Below are 19,586 nucleotides of genomic sequence, written 5' to 3'. Positions count from 1 at the left end.
TCCATTGTATCTGAAAAATCCCTATTGCCAAAATGGCAGCCATGTTCATTGTTCATACTCTTGTCTAAGAAAATTCGATCAGATGCAGATGAATTAGTACAACACATCATAAATGCTTTTCTTCATTACTTTTTATACTCAGTTGAGCAGAGCTCACAGAGTATATTAAGTTTGATTGGATAACGGTTGGTTGTACATATATAAAGGAATCGAGATAGATATAGACTTCCATATATCAAAATAATCAGGATCGAAAAAAAATTTGATTGAGCCATGTCCGTCCGTCCGTTAACACGATAACTTGAGTAAATTTTGAGGTATCTTGATGAAATTTGGTATGTAGGTTCCTGAGCACTCATCTCAGATCGCTATTTAAAATGAACGATATCGGACTATAACCACGCCCACTTTTTAAATTTTTTTTAAAGTAAAATTTTAACAAAAAATTTAATATCTTTACAGTATATAAGTAAATTATGTCAAGATTCAACTCCAGTAATGATATGGTGCAACAAAATACAAAAATAAAAGAAAATTTAAAAATGGGCGTGGCTCCGCCCTATGTCATTTAATTTGTCTAGGATACTTTTAACGCTATAAGTCGAACAAAAATTAACCAATCCTTTTGAAATTTGGTAGGGGCATAGATTTTATGGCGTTAACTGTTTTTTGTGAAAACGGGCGAAATCGGTTGATGTGACGCCCAGTTTTTATACACAGTCGTCCGTCTGTCCTTCCGCATGGCCGTTAACACGATAACTTGAGCAAAAATCGATATATCTTTACTAAACTCAGTTCACGTACTTATCTGAACTCACTTTATCTTGGTATGAAAAATGAACGAAATCCGACTATGACCACGCCCACTTTTTCGATATCGAAAATTACGAAAAATGAAAAAATGCCATAATTCTATACCAAATACGAAAAAAGGGATGAAATATGTTAAGGTAATTGGATTGTTTCATTGACGCGAAATATAACTTTAGAAAAAACTTTATAAAATGGTTGTGACACCTACCATATTAAGTAGAAGAAAATGAAAAAGTTCTGCAGGGCGAAATAAAAAACCCTTAAAATCTTGGCAGGTATTACATATATAAATAAATTAGCGGTATCCAACAGATGATGTTCTGGGTCACTCTGGTCCACATTTTGGTCGATATCTGGAAAACGCCTTCACATATACAACTACCACCACTCCCTTTTAAAACTCTCATTAATACCTTTAATTTGATACCCATATCGTACAAACTCATTCTAGAGTCACCCCTGGTCCACCTTTATGGCGATATTTCGAAAAGGCGAACACCTATAGAACGAAGGCCCACTCCCTTTTAAAAATACTCATTAACACCTTTCATTTGATACCCATATCGTACAAACTAAGTCTAGAGTCACCCCTGGTCCAGAAAGGCCCACTCCCTCTTAAAATACTCATTAACTCCTTTCGTTTGATACCCATATTGCACAAACGAATTCTAGAGTCACCCCTGGCCCACCTTTATGGCGATATCTCGAAACGGCGTCCACCTATGGAACTAAGGATTACTCCCTTTTAAAATACTCATTAACACCTTTCATTTGATACCCATATCGTACAAACGCATTCTAGAGTCACACCTGGTCCATCTTTATGGCGATATCTCGAAAAGGCGTCCACCTATAGAACTAAGGCCCACTCCCTCTTAAAATACTCATTAACTCTTTTCGTTTGATACCCATATTGCACAAACGTATTCTAGAGTCACCCCTAGTTCACCTTTATGGCGATATCTCGAAAAGGCGAACACCTATAAAACGAAGGCCCACTCCCTTTTAAAAATACCCATTAACACCTTTCATTTGATACCCATATTGCACAAACGAATTCTAGAGTCACCCCTGGCCCACCTTTGTGGCGATATCTCGAAACGGCGTCCACCTATGGAACTAAGGATTACTACCTTCTAAAATACTCATTAACACCTTTCATTTGACACCCATATCGTACAAACGCATTCTAGAGTCACACCTGGTCCATCTTTATGGCGATATCTCGAAAAGGCGTCCACCTATAGAACTAAGGCCCACTCCCTCTTAAAATACTCATTAACTCCTTTCGTTTGATACCCATATCGTACAAACAAAGTCTAGAGTCACCCCTGGTCCACCTTTATTGCGATACCTCGAAAATGCGTCCACCTATAGAACTAAGGCCCACTCCCTCTTAAAATACTCATTAACTCCTTTCGTTTGATACCCATATTGCACAAACGAATTCTAGAGTCACCCCTGGCCCACCTTTATGGCGATATCTCGAAACGGCGTCCACCTATCGAACTAAGGATTACTCCCTTTTAAAATACCCATTAACACCTTTCATTTGATACCCATATCGTACAAACGCATTCTAGAGTCACACCTGGTCCATCTTTATGGCGATATCTCGAAAAGGCGTCCACCTATAGAACTAAGGCCCACTCCCTCTTAAAATACTCATTAACTCCTTTCGTTTGATACCCATATTGCACAAACGAATTCTAGAGTCACCCCTGGCCCACCTTTATGGCGATATCTCGAAACGGCGTCCACCTATAGAACTAAGGCTCACTCCCTTTTAAAATACTCATTAACACCTTTCGTTTGATGCCCATATTGCACAAACGAATTCTAGAGTCACCCCTGGCCCACCTTTATGGCGATATCTCGAAACGGCGTCCACCTATCGAACTAAGGATTACTCCCTTTTAAAATACCCATTAACACCTTTCATTTGATACCCATATCGTACAAACGCATTCTAGAGTCACACCTGGTCCATCTTTATGGCGATATCTCGAAAAGGCGTCCACCTATAGAACTAAGGCCCACTCCCTCTTAAAATACTCATTAACTCTTTTCGTTTGATACCCATATTGCACAAACGAATTCTAGAGTCACCCCTAGTCCACCTTTATGGCGATATCTCGAAAAGGGGTCCACCTATAGAACTAAGCCCTTTTAAAATAATCATTAACACCTTTCATTTGATACCCATATCATACAAACAAATTCTAAAGTCACCCCTGGTCCACCTTTATGGCGATATCTCGAAAAGGCGTCCACCTATAGAACTAAGGCCCACTCCCTCTTAAAATACTCATTAACTCTTTTCATTTGATACCCATATTGCACAAACGAATTCTAGAGTCACCCCTGGCCCACCTTTGTGGCGATATCTCGAAACGGCGTTCACCTATGGAACTAAGGATTACTACCTTCTAAAATACTCATTAACACCTTTCATTTGACACCCATATCGTACAAACGCATTCTAGAGTCACACCTGGTCCATCTTTATGGCGATATCTCGAAAAGGCGTCCACCTATAGAACTAAGGCCCACTCCCTCTTAAAATACTCATTAACTCCTTTCGTTTGATACCCATATCGTACAAACAAAGTCTAGAGTCACCCCTGGTCCACCTTTATTGCGATACCTCGAAAATGCGTCCACCTATAGAACTAAGGCCCACTCCCTCTTAAAATACTCATTAACTCCTTTCGTTTGATACCCATATTGCACAAACGAATTCTAGAGTCACCCCTGGCCCACCTTTATGGCGATATCTCGAAACGGCGTCCACCTATAGAACTAAGGCTCACTCCCTTTTAAAATACTCATTAACACCTTTCGTTTGATGCCCATATTGCACAAACGAATTCTAGAGTCACCCCTGGCCCACCTTTATGGCGATATCTCGAAACGGCGTCCACCTATAGAACTAAGGCTCACTCCCTTTTAAAATGCTCATTAACACCTTTCATTTGATACCCATATCGTACAAACACATTCTAGAGTCACCCCTGGTCCATCTTTACGGCGATATCTCGAAAAGGCGTCCATCTATAGAACTTAGGTCCACGCCCTTTTAAAATACTCATTAATACCTTTCATTTGATACCCATATCGTACAAACGCATTCTAGAGTCAACCCTGATCCACCTTTATGGCTATATCCTAAATGGCCTATAGAGCTATGGCCCACTCCCTCATAAAATACTCTTTAATGCCTTTCATTTGATACACATGTCACACAAACACATTCCAGGGTTTCCCTCGGTTCATTTTCCTACATGGTTATTTTCCCTTATGTTGTCACCATAGCTCTCAACTGAGTATGTAATGTTCGGTTACACCCGAACTTAACCTTCCTTACTTGTTTTTTCTAATTTTTTTATTCTTAAGGCATCAGAGTAAAGAAGTTAGTAAGTTTGCAGGAACAACAATTTTCGGGACGCTGGTGAATATATTCATTCGTTGAACTCGAGGGATCCATGAAGTTGTAGCGATATTGATTCGAAAACAGGTGGGCGAATGTTTTTAATGTTGACTTGATCCGTATTTCGAAGAAACATTTTATATGTAAATCTTATGGCTATCAGATTTGGTAGTCGTAAATTTGCAAGTTGAATGGCAACAGTCAACGATTCTGTATATTCGTTTTCCCAATAAGTGATTTCTCGGTGTGAAAGAAGATTGAACACGTTGCGCCGAACCGTTGTTTGTTGCGACAGTTGTGTAATGAAGAGATATTGTAAATTTTCAGTAAGGAAGCGACCATTTGAAAAGAACCAGTTGAAATTTGCGGAATGTCGGGTTTTGATTTCGAGAAATCTAAAATATTGACCGAAATAATGCATCAGCGCTTCGTCGTAACAAATGCGATGAACACGATACTCTTGAATTCTTGTTGCCAAAATCCCAGCCAAAAATGAATTTGCCGATGCGAAATGTATGATATCTTCATCAGAATGCAGTCGGTCAGCAATTTCCAAGATTATTTCAACTCTATTCGTGGTTGTTTCTGAAGAAAAGCAACACAATTCTATTATAATGTTGTTTCTTTGACACAACAAAATGACACTTAATAAATTTAGTGGGACATTACTCACCAAACTGAAGCACAGCATATACCGAATTTACTTAAATCCAGTTCATTTATTTTTTTCCACAGCTTTTATGAAAAAAAAAAACAAATGACTTCTTTTTTCTGTTGATGAGTGATTTAATAGAGGATAATTTTCATACCACTGGGTGACTAGGGTCTGGAGATATAGGCCAAACGTGGGCCCGTGAACGCCAATGATAATGTTATTATATTGTGGGTATCAAATTGAAGCTGTTGATGAGTGCTTTAGTACAGGGTCGTTTTCATACCTATTGCTGACTAGGGTCTCGAGAAATAGGCCAAAACGTGGATCAGGGTAACACTAGTATGTGCTTTTCTATTATGGGTATCAAATTGAAGAGATGGCCAACATGTTGAAAAGGTCCTCGTTTTGTCTAACCCGTGAGATTTTGCAAGCGTTAGTACTTCTATATCTTTTGTAGTCCTTTTATTTAAATTCTTGAGCTTCTTCGGACAATTATCCTAATGGTAAACACTGATATTCTATTAAATATTTTCTATGGGCCAAAATTGTATGTACCCTTGGTGTGAGATTTTTCTCAGGATACTTTTGAAGCAGCAGCTCTGCAGTTTTCGATGCATTTCGGTCCATTAACTTTTTCATGGTAATTTAAATGATCTAAAATGACTCCCAATCGTTTGACAATATCTCTATCGACTCCAGTAATGCGAGCAGTCATTTCATCGTGTTCAAAAAATCTTCTTGAGGAGTTTCCATCATTTGTGTTGCCGTATCCATAATTTGGGCAGTCAACTCTCAGGCTCTCTTTATAGAATGCATCTTGAATTTTTTTTTCTAATGTTTTGTTTTTCCTTAGATGTTGCATTGTCGTCGAAAACTTCTTGTTGTGGTAGTGTATAAGCCAGTTTCAACACGAGTTCCATGTACCTTATCCTGGCATGCAAAAGAGATATTCCATACATATAATTTAGTCCGTCAATAATTGAATCATCAAGATTTTCAAAGCCTTTTTGACTCTTCTTACAGATTGGACATTTCAATATATATGATGTGTTTGCTAGAAAGTTTAAAAGTTTTCCATCGACCATTGTTAGAAGAAAATCATGCTTTATGGTAATAACATTCCCATCTTCGATTTCAATTATTGTTGGTTCTAATTTTGCGATTTGATTTTTTATATCACTCAATGTAGCCTTTATGAGTTCCGAAGACTCCGCCTCATATTTAAATAATATCGGCCGGCACAATTTAACTGATGACGGCCGTGGATTTTTCCAATATTCTGAAGTTTCATCTTTTAAACGGAGGGGAACAATAGAAGCCATAAACATATTACCATCTGTAATTGTTCCATCATCTACATTTATTCTTTGTTTATATGCGCTTTGTCCTGATGATCCATCACAGCCCCATTTATTTATCAATGTTAGGCTTTTTGTCAGTGATTTAAACTTTTCTTCAGAAAAACGTTTCAAGAGTCTCATAGAAGTATGATCCATTAAGTTTTGGAGCTCTTGTAGGAACTGTTTCTTTCTTGGCTTGTGTGATTTGTTTGTATCCAGGGAAAAGATCGGCATTATGTTGCAATAATGACTCACGCAATATATTATATTTATCCTTCGATAACCCTAACAGCGCCAAAGACCCTTCAGGAGTGTATCTCCTAGGTAGCGCATTTGGGGGTGTGGGGATGCTGTTTTTGATCCTTCTCAGTCGCACTAGACTTGCTAACGCAACTGATCCTATGATATGAGACTTGGTGTTTTCTTCGTCCTTTTTATATTTAATAGCCAATGCTTCTGAAAGATGAGTCGTGGCGATAGTTCTAGTATAATCTGACAGCTTCCTTTTCCTCGTGTAGGTCGAACATTCTTCTATGGGTTTTGTTGATCTTCCTCTAGTTCGATTGGTTGATGTTCTAGGCATTTCTTCGTCCAAAGAACTTTTACCAGCTAGCCAGCTTTCATGCTTACTTATAAACCTTGAAGTAGAACGACCGATTGCTTGCCATTTTCTTTGTATTGAAATGTAGAGGAAGCCAATTTTTTCTTTCAATTCTTCGTCTTCTTTGTTGCAAGTTTCATTTGGTAATTCTGTCATAATAACCTCAATGAACTCCGCTTTTGTCTTTGAAGCTTTGAACACCTCAAATAGTTTGGAGTTTTCTAGACACATATTAAATATTGCCATCAAGTATATCTTACTAAAAAAATATGTGAGCTATATTTATGTTTATTTAAATAAACCGTATACTTTTTTCTATAGAAATGAGTTTCAGGTATATTATGCAGCTTGTAACCGAAAAATTTGTTTTCTTTTTAACAAATTCCAACAACAAAAGTGACCGTAAGAAATTCGCCTCCCTCTTACCTATACCTGCTCAGACGCGTATTTATACCCAAGATTGCTTCACTTTATTTGATGTAAAAACTGAAATCGCAGCTGGACGCAGGTAGACTTTACAAATTAGCAAATACCTCCTGTAGGTTTCACGGAGAACTTTTTTTATTTCCATCAAAGTTCAAAAAAGGTCCTAAAAATATGCTTTTCGAAAAACAGGTAGATCTGACAACTTTTATAAAAAAAAAAAACAAAGTGTATGTTTTGCTTCAATCTAGAACTAAATATCCTTTCGTTGTAAAAAAACAGTAGGCGGCCGTTTTATTTAGAGACAAAACAATTTTAAATACTACAAAAAGAACAAATACCACAAATTTTTTCAAGTGCTAAAAATGTATCAATTTTGAGCTGCTCTACCTCCTAAAATATCACTTCCTGTTAAATAAGAGTTATATATTCGTAATCCCTGGGAAATTCTCTATTAAATACATGTATTAGGTTTATCGAACGCTTTCATGAAATTTTTGATTTTTGCCAGGTTTTTCGGGCAGAGGCGCCATAGTGCGTCATTTGTGTTGCCGTATCCATAATTTGGGCAGTCAACTCTCAGGCTCTCTTTATAGAATGCATCTTGAATTTTTTTTTTCTAATGTTTTGTTTTTCCTTAGATGTTGCATTGTCGTCGAAAACTTCTTGTTGTGGTAGTGTATAAGCCAGTTTCAACACGAGTTCCATGTACCTTATCCTGGCATGCAAAAGAGATATTCCATACATATAATTTAGTCCGTCAATAATTGAATCATCAAGATTTTCAAAGCCTTTTTGACTCTTCTTACAGATTGGACATTTCAATATATATGATGTGTTTGCTAGAAAGTTTAAAAGTTTTCCAACGACCATTGTTAGAAGAAAATCATGCTTTATGGTAATAACATTCCCATCTTCGATTTCAATTATTGTTGGTTCTAATTTTGCGATTTGATTTTTTATATCACTCACTGTAGCCTTTATGAGTTCCGAAGACTCCGCCTCATATATAAATAATATCGGCCGGCACAATTTAACTGATGACGGCCGTGGATTTATCCAATATTCTGAAGTTTCATCTTTTAAACGGAGGGGAATAATAGAAGCCATAAACATATTACCATCTGTAATTGTTCCATCATCTACATTTATTCTTTGTTTATATGCGCTTTGTCCTGATGATCCATCACAGCCCCATTTATTTATCAATGTTAGGCTTTTTTTCAGTGATTTAAACTTTTCTTCAGAAAACCGTTTCAAGAGTCGCATAGAAGTATGATCCATTAAGTTTTGGAGCTCTTGGAGGAACTGTTTCTTTCTTGGCTTGTGTGATTTGTTTGTATCCAGGGAAAAGATCGGCATTATGTTGCAATAATGACTCACGCAATATATTATATTTATCCTTCGATAACCCTAACAGCGCCAAAGACCCTTCAGGAGTGTATCTCCTAGGTAGCGCATTTGGGGGTGTGGGGATGCTGTTTTTGATCCTTCTCAGTCGCACTAGACTTGCTAACGCAACTGATCCTATGATATGAGACTTGGTGTTTTCTTCGTCCTTTTTATATTTAATAGCCAATGCTTCTGAAAGATGAGTCGTGGCGATAGTTCTAGTATAATCTGACAGCATTCTTTTCCTCGTGTAAGTCGAACATTCTTCTATGGGTTTTGTAGATTCTTCCTCTAGTTCGATTGGTTGATGTTCTAGGCATTTCTTCGTCCAAAGAACTTTTACCAGCTAGCCAGCTTTCATGCTTACTTATAAACCTTGAAGTAGAACGACCGATTGCTTGCCATTTTCTTTGTATTGAAATGTAGAGGAAGCCAATTTTTTCTTTCAATTCTTCGTCTTCTTTGTTGCAAGCTTCATTTGGTAATTCTGTCATAATAACCTCAATGAACTCCGCTTTTGTCTTTGAAGCTTTGAACACCTCAAATAGTTTGGAGTTTTCTAGACACATATTAAATATTGCCATCAAGTATATCTTACTAAAAAAATATGTGAGCTATATTTATGTTTATTTAAATAAACCGTATACTTTTTTCTATAGACTCCAAAAACTACTGATTTTGGGAGTTGTATTAAACATTTCAGGTATATTATGCAGCTTGTAACCGAAAAATTTGTTTTTTTTTTAACAAATTCCAACAACAAAAGTGACCGTAATAAATTCGCCTCCCTCTTACCTATACCTGCTCAGACGCGTATTTATACCCAAGATTGCTTCACTTTATTTGATATAAAAACTGAAATCGCAGCTGGACGCAGGTAGACTTTACATATTAGCAAATACCTCCTGTAAGTTTCACGGAGAACTTTTTTTTATTTTCCATCAAAGTTCAAAAAAGGTCCTAAAAATATGCTTTTCGAAAAACAGGTAGATCTGACAACTTTTATAAAAAAAAAAAACAAAGTGTATGTTTTGCTTCAATCTAGAATTAAATATCCTTTCGTTGTAAAAAAGCAGTAGGCAGCCGTTTTATTTAGAGACAAAACAATTTTAAATAATACAAAAAGAACAAATACCACAAATTTTTTCAAGTGCTAAAAATGTATCAATTTTGAGCTGCTCTACCTCCTAAAATATCACTTCCTGTTAAATAAGAGTTATATATTCGTAATCCCTGGGAAATTCTCTATTAAATACATGTATTAGGTTTATCGAACGCTTTCATGAAATTTTTGATTTTTGCCAGGTTTTTCGGGCAGAGGCGCCATAGTGCGTCGGTAAGAGTGATATGATGTCGAGGTAAAGGTTTAGCATTTGATAAACGAGCCACAAGAAAAGACGAAGGGTAAAGTAAGGTAGCTGTGACTTTACCCTTTTCTACAACTTAAAAAGTGAAATGGGAAATAAGTATTTATATTACGAACAGTAACTTATTTAGTTTCAATCAAACTTATAAAGTTGGATAGTTATCCCCAAAGCTTTTGTAAACCTATACACGTTTTATCCGTTTTACCGTTTATTATGTAATTTTGGGGACCAAATGTATAAGAAAATTATGAAGGCATTTTAGTAGTTCTTCGAATGATTCAAATTAAACTAACTTTCTATAATTCCAATAACTATAGAAATTTGTAAGGGTTTAAGTTTATTGCTAGATTTTTTGAGCTAGAAGGTTTCGCAAAATGAATACAACTTTTATGTTCCGTTTACATTCATTTATTTTAATTGGTAGATATTTCGACTTCAATCTGAAATCATCATGAGGGCAAAACGATAACAAAAATTTGTTAAAATTATACTTAGGTACTAGAGGTTTACGCCGATCACTTTATTGGCGGCGGCGGCGTGGGCGGCGCGCCGGCGTACGCCGGTGTTCTTACTTTTCTTGAATTTTCTATTTAAAAAAATAATACTTAGGAAAGGTTTTGTTTGTATGTATTTCAGGAAATCAAAATTTTGGTCATTTCGGAAAGATCTTGGGTTTTGCCTCAAAATCTCGCAGATCGTTCAAAACTTTTCAGGAGTATCCCCTTGCTGTCCCTCGTTCACTTACTCCAGAGAGGCTTCCTAATAATCGTCGCGAACACAATTTTTTTAAATCATTTGTGGCTCCTTGGAGGTCACGCACAAAGGCGACTTACGGTTGCTATTAAGGTTTTATTAACACTCATGACTCTCGTGGCACAGGGCGCCTCCAGTTGTTTCGGCTGTTTTTAAGAGCTACAATTCCCGATGTGTGAACAGTAGCAATACTGACCGCCAGTTGCTACCACGCCTCCTGCTCTCACACCATATGCCAGCACAGAAGCTATAGGACTGCGACTTCGCACTCATACCTTCGTCGATGTCACTTTCCTAGAAGCTATAGGTATATCTCCGAAGACTTTCTAATGGATGTTTTTGTCGCGCTATGCTGCCTAGCTACATCAGAGAAACACCTTGAAACGTTAGGGAGTGACTATTCGGCCAAGGATGTCGCCCTCGAAATCATAAGCAGTCTAAGTGGATGTCATTGCGTAACTCATGGGTGAGAATCGTATAATCGGCGGCGCATCTACATAACTAAAATTTTACAAGGACCCTGGATAAAATTTTTAAAATGTAGACCAAAGTTTGCAGACGTTTGTGTTCACAACATTGATTTCAATAGTCTTCGTTAAATCAAAACGATATTTAAGAATGAAGGTCGACCGATTTTAAGTTGAAAGATGTTAACTGCTGTCAATGCCAAATGCTTAAAATTAATTAAAATATCACGTTTATTATTGAAAATATTCATTTGTTATTATTTTTCAGAATTGCAGTGATTTTGTAACAGGACATGGCAAAGGCTCTTGTGACGGTATTGGAGGTTTAGTGAAATATTTTGCCATATTCTGAAAAATAACAACAAATGAACGTTTTCAATAATAAATGTGATATTTTAATTAACTTTAAGCATTTGGCATTGATCGCCTTGTATGCTGATATGTATTGCATCAATATATGGCAAAAAAAAAAGTTTAATACTCAAAAATTCATATTTCAAAAACAACGAGTTTTGGCTAATGGATATTTACCCAAGTTGAAATATAAACTGCTCACTCGATATAGAAAAAGTTTGAACAAAAAACAATAACTGTTTTTTTTTTTTAAATATTAATTTTTGAAAAAAAGTCATAAATTGTTACTAAATACTAAAAAAATATTTTTTTTTAACTATATGCAATTGTTTATAAATTTATATAAAACCAAAATAATAATGAACATTTCAAAGAAAAAATCATGAGAATCGGTTAACTTTTGACAAAGTTATTGACAGTTGAAAAAATAGGTGAATAAAATACCGATTGCATTTTATGGAATTCAATTGCCAATTGTTTTTGTTTTTATCGGCCTATTGATAAATCATTCAAGGTTCGAATCGAGCTCAAGGCCAGAACAATAATTTTTTCTAATGATGATTATTGTTATTTTTTTTTTATTTTTCTAAATTTGAAAAATTGTATTTTGTTTTTTGGAATAGTATGTAGAAAATTTTTCAGACAACCTGCCATAGCTGCGCAGATAGATCCATTTCGAAGGGTGCTAAGCCTTCATCATCAGTACGCTTTAGGCATGCTGCGCTAACCATTTAACTATTCAATTGCCGATAAATCCGAAAAAAAAAAATTTTTGAGGCAAAAAAAAAACACGTGTTTCATTATTTTGACCAAAGAACAACATATTAAAATTTCATCGAAATCAAAAATCATGTCCTGCCCGGACCGGGTGTCTTGAAATGGAATGAGCCTATATAGATATTATAGGCTCTTATAATTTCATTTGGTTAGTACAGATCCACTTTAAAACTTAATTCAATTGTTATAAGAATCAAGCAAAATAAAAAATTAACTGAGCGATTTGAAACACGTTCGTACGACAGTAATGTTACCAGATTATTTAGCAGTTCGCCACGATCTGCTACAAAAGCCCGTCTTCTATTTGGGTACCATGCCAGATACCACTTTGTCAAACTGTTAAAGTTCAGGAAAGGAACCCTAACCTGGTCACTACTCTTATCCCTGTCCTTTCGCCATGATAACACTTGTCGGTCAGTCGGACCCAAAAGTCGTTGCCATCATGAGGATGCCTGTCCTAATTCGGAAAAATGAAACAAGAACAGTAAAAATTAATAAAACGAAAGAAAATTGGTAAAAAATGTTATTTTGCTGTATGAGTGGGCGCCCTTGTTACGGAGCTGACTTTTTGGGTGGCGAAAAGTAGAGGCATGCAGGTATGCATGACATGACTGACATAATTCAGTCTTTCAGTCCTTTTTCCCTACTACTCACCTTCACTTTACCATACCGCGCGTGAGCTCCGCAAGCTCACCAGAAGAAATCAACTTGAGATTTTCATCCGTACATAACTTACAATTTATTAAAAACTTCAACTTTTTTAAGCTTTAAGTACACCCCAATGCTAATTCTCAAAACTTCACGCATTATCTATAAAAAAAAGAACAGGCACATTGTCGAACTTAGGTAAAGATTATATAGAAAGTCTGTTTATTGCACTCCAGCTTTATATTTTTGTTCCTCATAGAAATTTTTACCGTTGTTATGTTAAAGTTTAAATATCAAGTCTTCCCTAAATATGTGTTTATTTAAAGAAACATTTTTCTTTTCTTCTGATCAATTTATAAAAAGGAAGTTCTTAAAAATGTTTTTTTTTTTATTTTCTCCTTTTCTTGCATTGTCAAGGTGATCTGAGCCGTCTGTTTCATGTTTCTTGAACTTTTCTCAAAATAATACCATAAATATTACAATGTAATAAAGGCCGACGCTATTTTCAAAGTTTCAGGTCACGTAGGTTATAGGGAAGCTCCTTAAAACTCGAAAGCAAAATTTCCCAGTTTGAATGTTTTTGGAATTTCGACGATCCCTGAACCACGTAGCAAAGTTTTTTATCGCCATGTTAATTTGTTAACGGGTTCAGAGTTTTGTTCTAAATTACAAGAATCTCGCTCTCCGGGAAGTTACTCAAAAATGGATCGCAAAATCTTCACAATTTGTATGGAAATTGGCGGAAAACATCAATCGAAACTCATGTTAAGGAAGAAACATGGAAACTCATTTCAAAAATACAACGAAGACAAAAGAAAGGAACTTAAATTATTTTAGTTTAATTTGGATTGACCACAATAGACCAGAGGGATGATATCTGCGGGCAAAAACTAAATTTTTATCAACTATAACTTTATTTATTTATTTACTTCTTACAGCTTATACTAAGCCTAGCTTATACCTATATATAGTAATTAATATATAATCTAATTAAAGTTATTTATATGCATCTATTCACTGCCCAAATGGAGTGAGAGATGGGATAAGAATGACACCAATGCAATGATTTTACCAGTTGTATCTGACGCTGTTAACGTATTTAAAGTGCGAAGGCAACATCTGAACGTCAATTCACTCATTTGGTTGAGTGATGTGTTACAGTGTGAGCTTTGGCTACTTTTTGTATACATGGGAAGACTTCCTATTGCCAGCGTAGAGTATGTATGCAATGCTATTTGTGATTCCGAAGTTTGCCACCCTGCACTGGAGTGGCAGTGTTCTACAGTAATTGTACAATTTGCGTTTAAATTCCCTTATGTTACATCATTTGGTAATTCATTTTAGAATTTTAGTCCTTTATAGTACAAATTACATTTGTCTGCTTGTAAGGTAAAATAAAATAATTTCTTCTTCTTGTGTTTACGGAATGAACATTTCTTACATATTTTATGTTACTCTTCAAATAATCAGGCAAGTTGCCTCCTATTATGTGTCTAATAGACTTCACCGTATGATAAAACAGTACCTGTTTAATGCTTCGCCAATTTAGAGCGCCGAGCATATCGGATAGGTGTGTCATAGCGTTACCTAAGAATAAATCGCATAGCTCGGTATTGTTGCTTTTGCGGTTTGTAAATTTGTCTATCTCTCATAATGAAGAATAATGTTGGACAATATATGAAGTGAGGTTCGATTATCGATCTGTAAAACATTACCTTGTTATGGTCCACTTGGGAGAGTCACCATTGGAACGTACCAGTTGGCTGGTGATAGGAAAAAGGGTAGGATTCACCCTCACTCATAGTTGCCTGGGGTGGTTACACACCCTCTTTACTAATTTAGTGCAGGTGGCATCTCCGAGAATTTTATATCATCAGCTGATTTTGTTTCTTCCATTTCGCTGGTATAGAGATTGTCAAAAGGGATAACGAAAGCAAACATAATCAACACGTGGTAATTACTGCTGCATGATAGTGAATATTGTTTTTTTTTTTCAGCGCTTTAAGCGATTTCTATTGGCAAGTCCAGTTAACTCAGCGCACAATTATTTCCTCACGACGAGAAAGTTACTCCCTCTGAATTCCATACGCCTATCCTCAACACGGCGACTTTAAAATCAAAACATGGTAGGTGTGACAGGGACATGAGCCAACATGTGGGTTGAGCGAACCGATTAAAACATCGAAGTATCGATTGATCGGTGAGAACTAGATAGCGGAAACGTGCACGGAAGCTGGGTTCTGCCTCTTTCATTTTGGGTTTGGACACAAAAGAAGACGGATCGATCAACATAAGGAGTCCATCATACCTTTTACTAATTTGGCGACTGACAAATCGAAACGTCTCCTTTTAATGCCGATGAAGTTAAACCGGCATTTTCGGTTGTGCATCCGCTGTACTTAAAAGTGAACAACTACGCACCAACCTTTTGTAGCTAAATTAATTTTGGTAAGTTCGGTGGTTAAATCACATTTGCGTGGAATAGAAACCAGCGGTTGGAAACTTTCACGGCGTTAAAGAAAAAAAAAGTGCGAAGAATCCGGCGAACCGAAGAAAAGAGGCGGTACTTCGCTTGACTGCCCGAATACGCGGCCACTTTTCAGTCTGCATCTGGTTGGATCCACTATTTCATTAGGTGCAGACACTTCCGACGTTCATATATGCTTAGTATCACGGAGTGCGCCCACAGTGGAACCCCGAATAGAGGTAATTCTCGAATGGAGTGAGGGTATTGCTTATGGCAACACACAAGATCAGATACCGTGCAATGGTAATACCTCTAGTTTTTCAAAGGTACCGCGGCTATTGCTTTTGAGGAGTAACCAATTAGGGAGACGCTACCCCACCAAAACCGTGCACAACCACCAACTTTGCACGCCCAAGACAGTCCACAACCGCCAACAGTGCCAGCCAAAACCGCGCACAGCCACTACTACGGCGCCAACACCACGCGCACATACCACCTAATACGACAACCACCATACCGGAAGCAACCCTATATGCCGACAACGACAATAGCCCGGATACATCCGACACCACCTTCAACAACAACAGCAGGGCCGCCAAAAATAGGCCTGCTGCAATAGCATCAGCCTGAACAACTACAGCAGGGCCGCTAAACATAGGCCTGCTGCAACTGCACCAGATATAACAACAACGGGAGCCACATCTGATGGGTGAGTTCGTTAACACAGAAATGCATACTAAAGCGCTTATACTAATTATAGGTATATGTATATATCAGCAGATGCGTACGTAAAATTACACAAATGTATACAGTAACATAGAAATACATACATGCATACTTATATTAAATATAGATGCATATAAGCAAATACATATAAGATAATTAATTGAGGATCGCACTGCGACCATTGGTCTATTGTGCCCGGAAATACATACATAGAAATACACGTCTGCATACAATTATATTGGATGTAGTTATATGTATGAGTGAGCATATACATTCCTATAAATGCACATTTATGCAATGACATATACATACCTACATGTATACTTTTATTAAATATAGTTGTATATAAGCAAATACCTACATGGAAATACATGTATACATACAATTGTGTTGAATATAGTTATATGGATATCTAAGCATATATATATCTATAAATACACATGTATGCAATGACGTATACATACTTACTTCTAGACTCATATTAAATATAATTATATATATAAGCATTTCAAACATACAAATGATAAATACACTCATGCATACATACTTGCATCGAGTACACATATATATATATATATGCGTAAGCACACGCATTCCTAGAAATACCCAGGTATAAGTAACAGAAAATACATACCTGCTTATATACTTGTATCAAATACCAGTATAGTTGTACATAATCATGTACGTACTTAGAAATACACATTTATAGAATAGAGAAAATAAGTACTTACATGCTCATATACTTGTACTAAATATAATTATAAATGTGTAAGCATTCGCATACTTAGAAATACACATTTATAGAGGAAATAAGTACATACATGTTTATGTACTTGTAATAAATATAATTATATATGTGTAAGCATTCGCATGCTTAGAAATACACATGTATAGAGGAAATAAGTACATACATACTTATGTGCTTGCACTAAATATAGTTATATATGTGTATGGGCATATACATACTTAGAAATACACAGGCATAAATAATTGTTATTATTATTATGTATTTAGGCTTAAAATGAATTTTAAGACTAGCAAAAGAGAGCACTAGCTGCTATGGCTATCAGCTCCAGGCATAAATAATGATAAATGCGTACCTGCTTATATTCTTGTACTAAATATAATTATGTATGTGTAAGCATACACAGTCCTGGAAATACACATGCATAAGTAATAATAAATACATACATGCATATGTACTTATATCTAATATAACTACATATGTGTATAAACATATACATTCTTAGAAATACACCCGTATAAATAACGATAAATACATTCATGCATATATACTTGCATCGAGTATAATTATATATATAAGTGTACGCATTTACCTACCTAGAAATACTCGCTTATATACAATGAGACACGTATATCGGCATATATACTTATATTGAACATGGTTATGTATAAGCAAATACATACCTAGAAATACATATATATACCTTGACCTATACCTACATGCATATATACAAGCTGAATATATTAAAATATAAGCATATACATACCTAAAGTACACACGCATATACAATGACCTATACTTACATACACTTATGAGTAGTTACTTGTATTAAAATAATGTAAGCAAACCAAACCCAATTTTAAAGATCACTATAGTTATAGGTACGGATGAGGCCTAAACCTCTAAAGGGGTGTAGAAAAAGGGGAGAAAGTAGTCAAGTTTATTTTGAACGTTGCAACTAAACAGAAAGAGTACATGGGAAAAAGTAAAAGGAAATAAACGCAGTAAGCTTGGTAAAATAGTTAGGTTTTTCTAGTTGGGAAATCTGAATTTCCCATTGATGCACCTAATGTGCCTTAGCCGACTTGCGATTTATTTATTTTGTATTTGTAACACACACCATTCGGCGTACAGAAAAGAATTGTTTTGCAAATATAGGGTAAAGGGTATAATTAACCAAAACGCGTCACTTCATACTACCTGTTGCAACACACAAAATTTGAGAAATTTTCTATGCCTTGGGGTTTCCCTTAGGATATCATAAGTAAAATTATAGCATAAGTTTAGCTAAGTGTTTGTGAGGAATATTGTCCTATAAAATCAATGTCAAAACAGATTAAAACCATGTTCATAGATTAAACCTTTATCGTCACTAACAGTTAGGCGAAGAAGAGGTAGAACCCAGTTAACTATCCATGAAGAACAAGTTTTTTTCTCTTTTGATTTTGCTTTCAAACTACTGACCAGTACATAGCTTTAAATTTCGGAGGGTTACCAAGTATGTGGTAAACCTATATACTGTTGCTTTTCCAATAAGTTTTTTTTTTTTTTTTAAATGATCTTTGTAATAATGAAGTTTAAATAAAAGTCTGTAATAATGGGAATGCTGACTTCTCTAATTATTTAGAAGGCACATAGGGTATGCAGGTAAGGGGCCACCAGAAATTTAGGTGCGTCGGTGGCCATGGATTTTGAGGTTGGGCCAAGCACCAGGCGTCGCACCAAGGCCCGCGGCGCCCCCTATATATATTCGACCCTTTTTGTGTATTGCCTTTTTCTCATTTATTTTAATTTTCAGCGTTTTTTTTTTGTATTTTGGATTTTCAGCAGTTAGTAACCGGTATGTCCAGTTCGGTAATTTTTTTTTTGCGTTTAGTTTTTTGAAGTTTCTTTTTTTTTTGAATTTTAAATTTTTGAATGTTTAACGGTCTGTCCGTGGCATCCGGTTCGACCGGATGTCGTTTTAGTTTGAATTTATAACTTTTAGTTTGAATTTATTCAGCGTTTTTTTTTTGTATTTTGGATTTTCAGCAGTTAGTAACCGGTCAGTCCAGTTCGGTAATTTTTTTTTTTTGCGTTTAGTTTTTTGAAGTTTCTTTTTTTTTTGAATTTTAAATTTTTGAATGTTTAACGGTCTGTCCGTGGCATCCGGTTCGACCGGATGTCGTTTTAGTTTGAATTTATAAGCGTTTTGAGTCGTCTCTTCGCTTTTTTGTCAGTTGATTGAATAGGCATGATAGGAATTTTTTTTGTTATGGCGCAGGACAACAAGGTTGGCAAGAACCCAACCCAGCCGACATGACTAGCCACGGTGCAACCCCAGATCATGCCGAGTGCCTTCCTTGCTGCTCCACCAACGATGCGTAACCATAACAGATGGCGCCCAACGTTGCACCCGAGGCGCTGGTCTCAGTGGTCAGTTCGGGCAACGTGTGAAGCTGACCATTCCACCAGTCCGAGGTGAGCAGCCGCAGGAGCAGTCACCTGCGTTGCGGTGGAATGGTTGACGGATCAGATCGTCCAGAGTGGTCATCGGGGGCAGTAGTCGAAGGCGCCATGTGACTACACGTCAGTCCTCCAGATTTTGTATTCACCCGGTGAGGTAGTGCTGAACGCACTTAGTTTTTT

General features: G+C 36.4%; 1 protein-coding gene across 1 annotated transcript in view; it reads left to right on the top strand.

Annotated features, from left to right (window-relative positions):
* toy (twin of eyeless) overlaps positions 1 to 19,586 on the top strand; it is a 1,118,401-nt gene that overhangs the window by 791,843 nt on the left and 306,972 nt on the right. The gene's annotated exons all lie outside the window — the stretch shown is intronic.

This window comes from Eurosta solidaginis, chromosome X (genome assembly GCF_040869045.1).
Source record: "Eurosta solidaginis isolate ZX-2024a chromosome X, ASM4086904v1, whole genome shotgun sequence".
NCBI classification, from domain to species: Eukaryota; Metazoa; Arthropoda; class Insecta; order Diptera; family Tephritidae; genus Eurosta; species Eurosta solidaginis.
The sequence above is the reverse complement of the archived record's forward strand: the minus strand, read 5'-3'. Positions and strand labels throughout refer to the sequence as shown.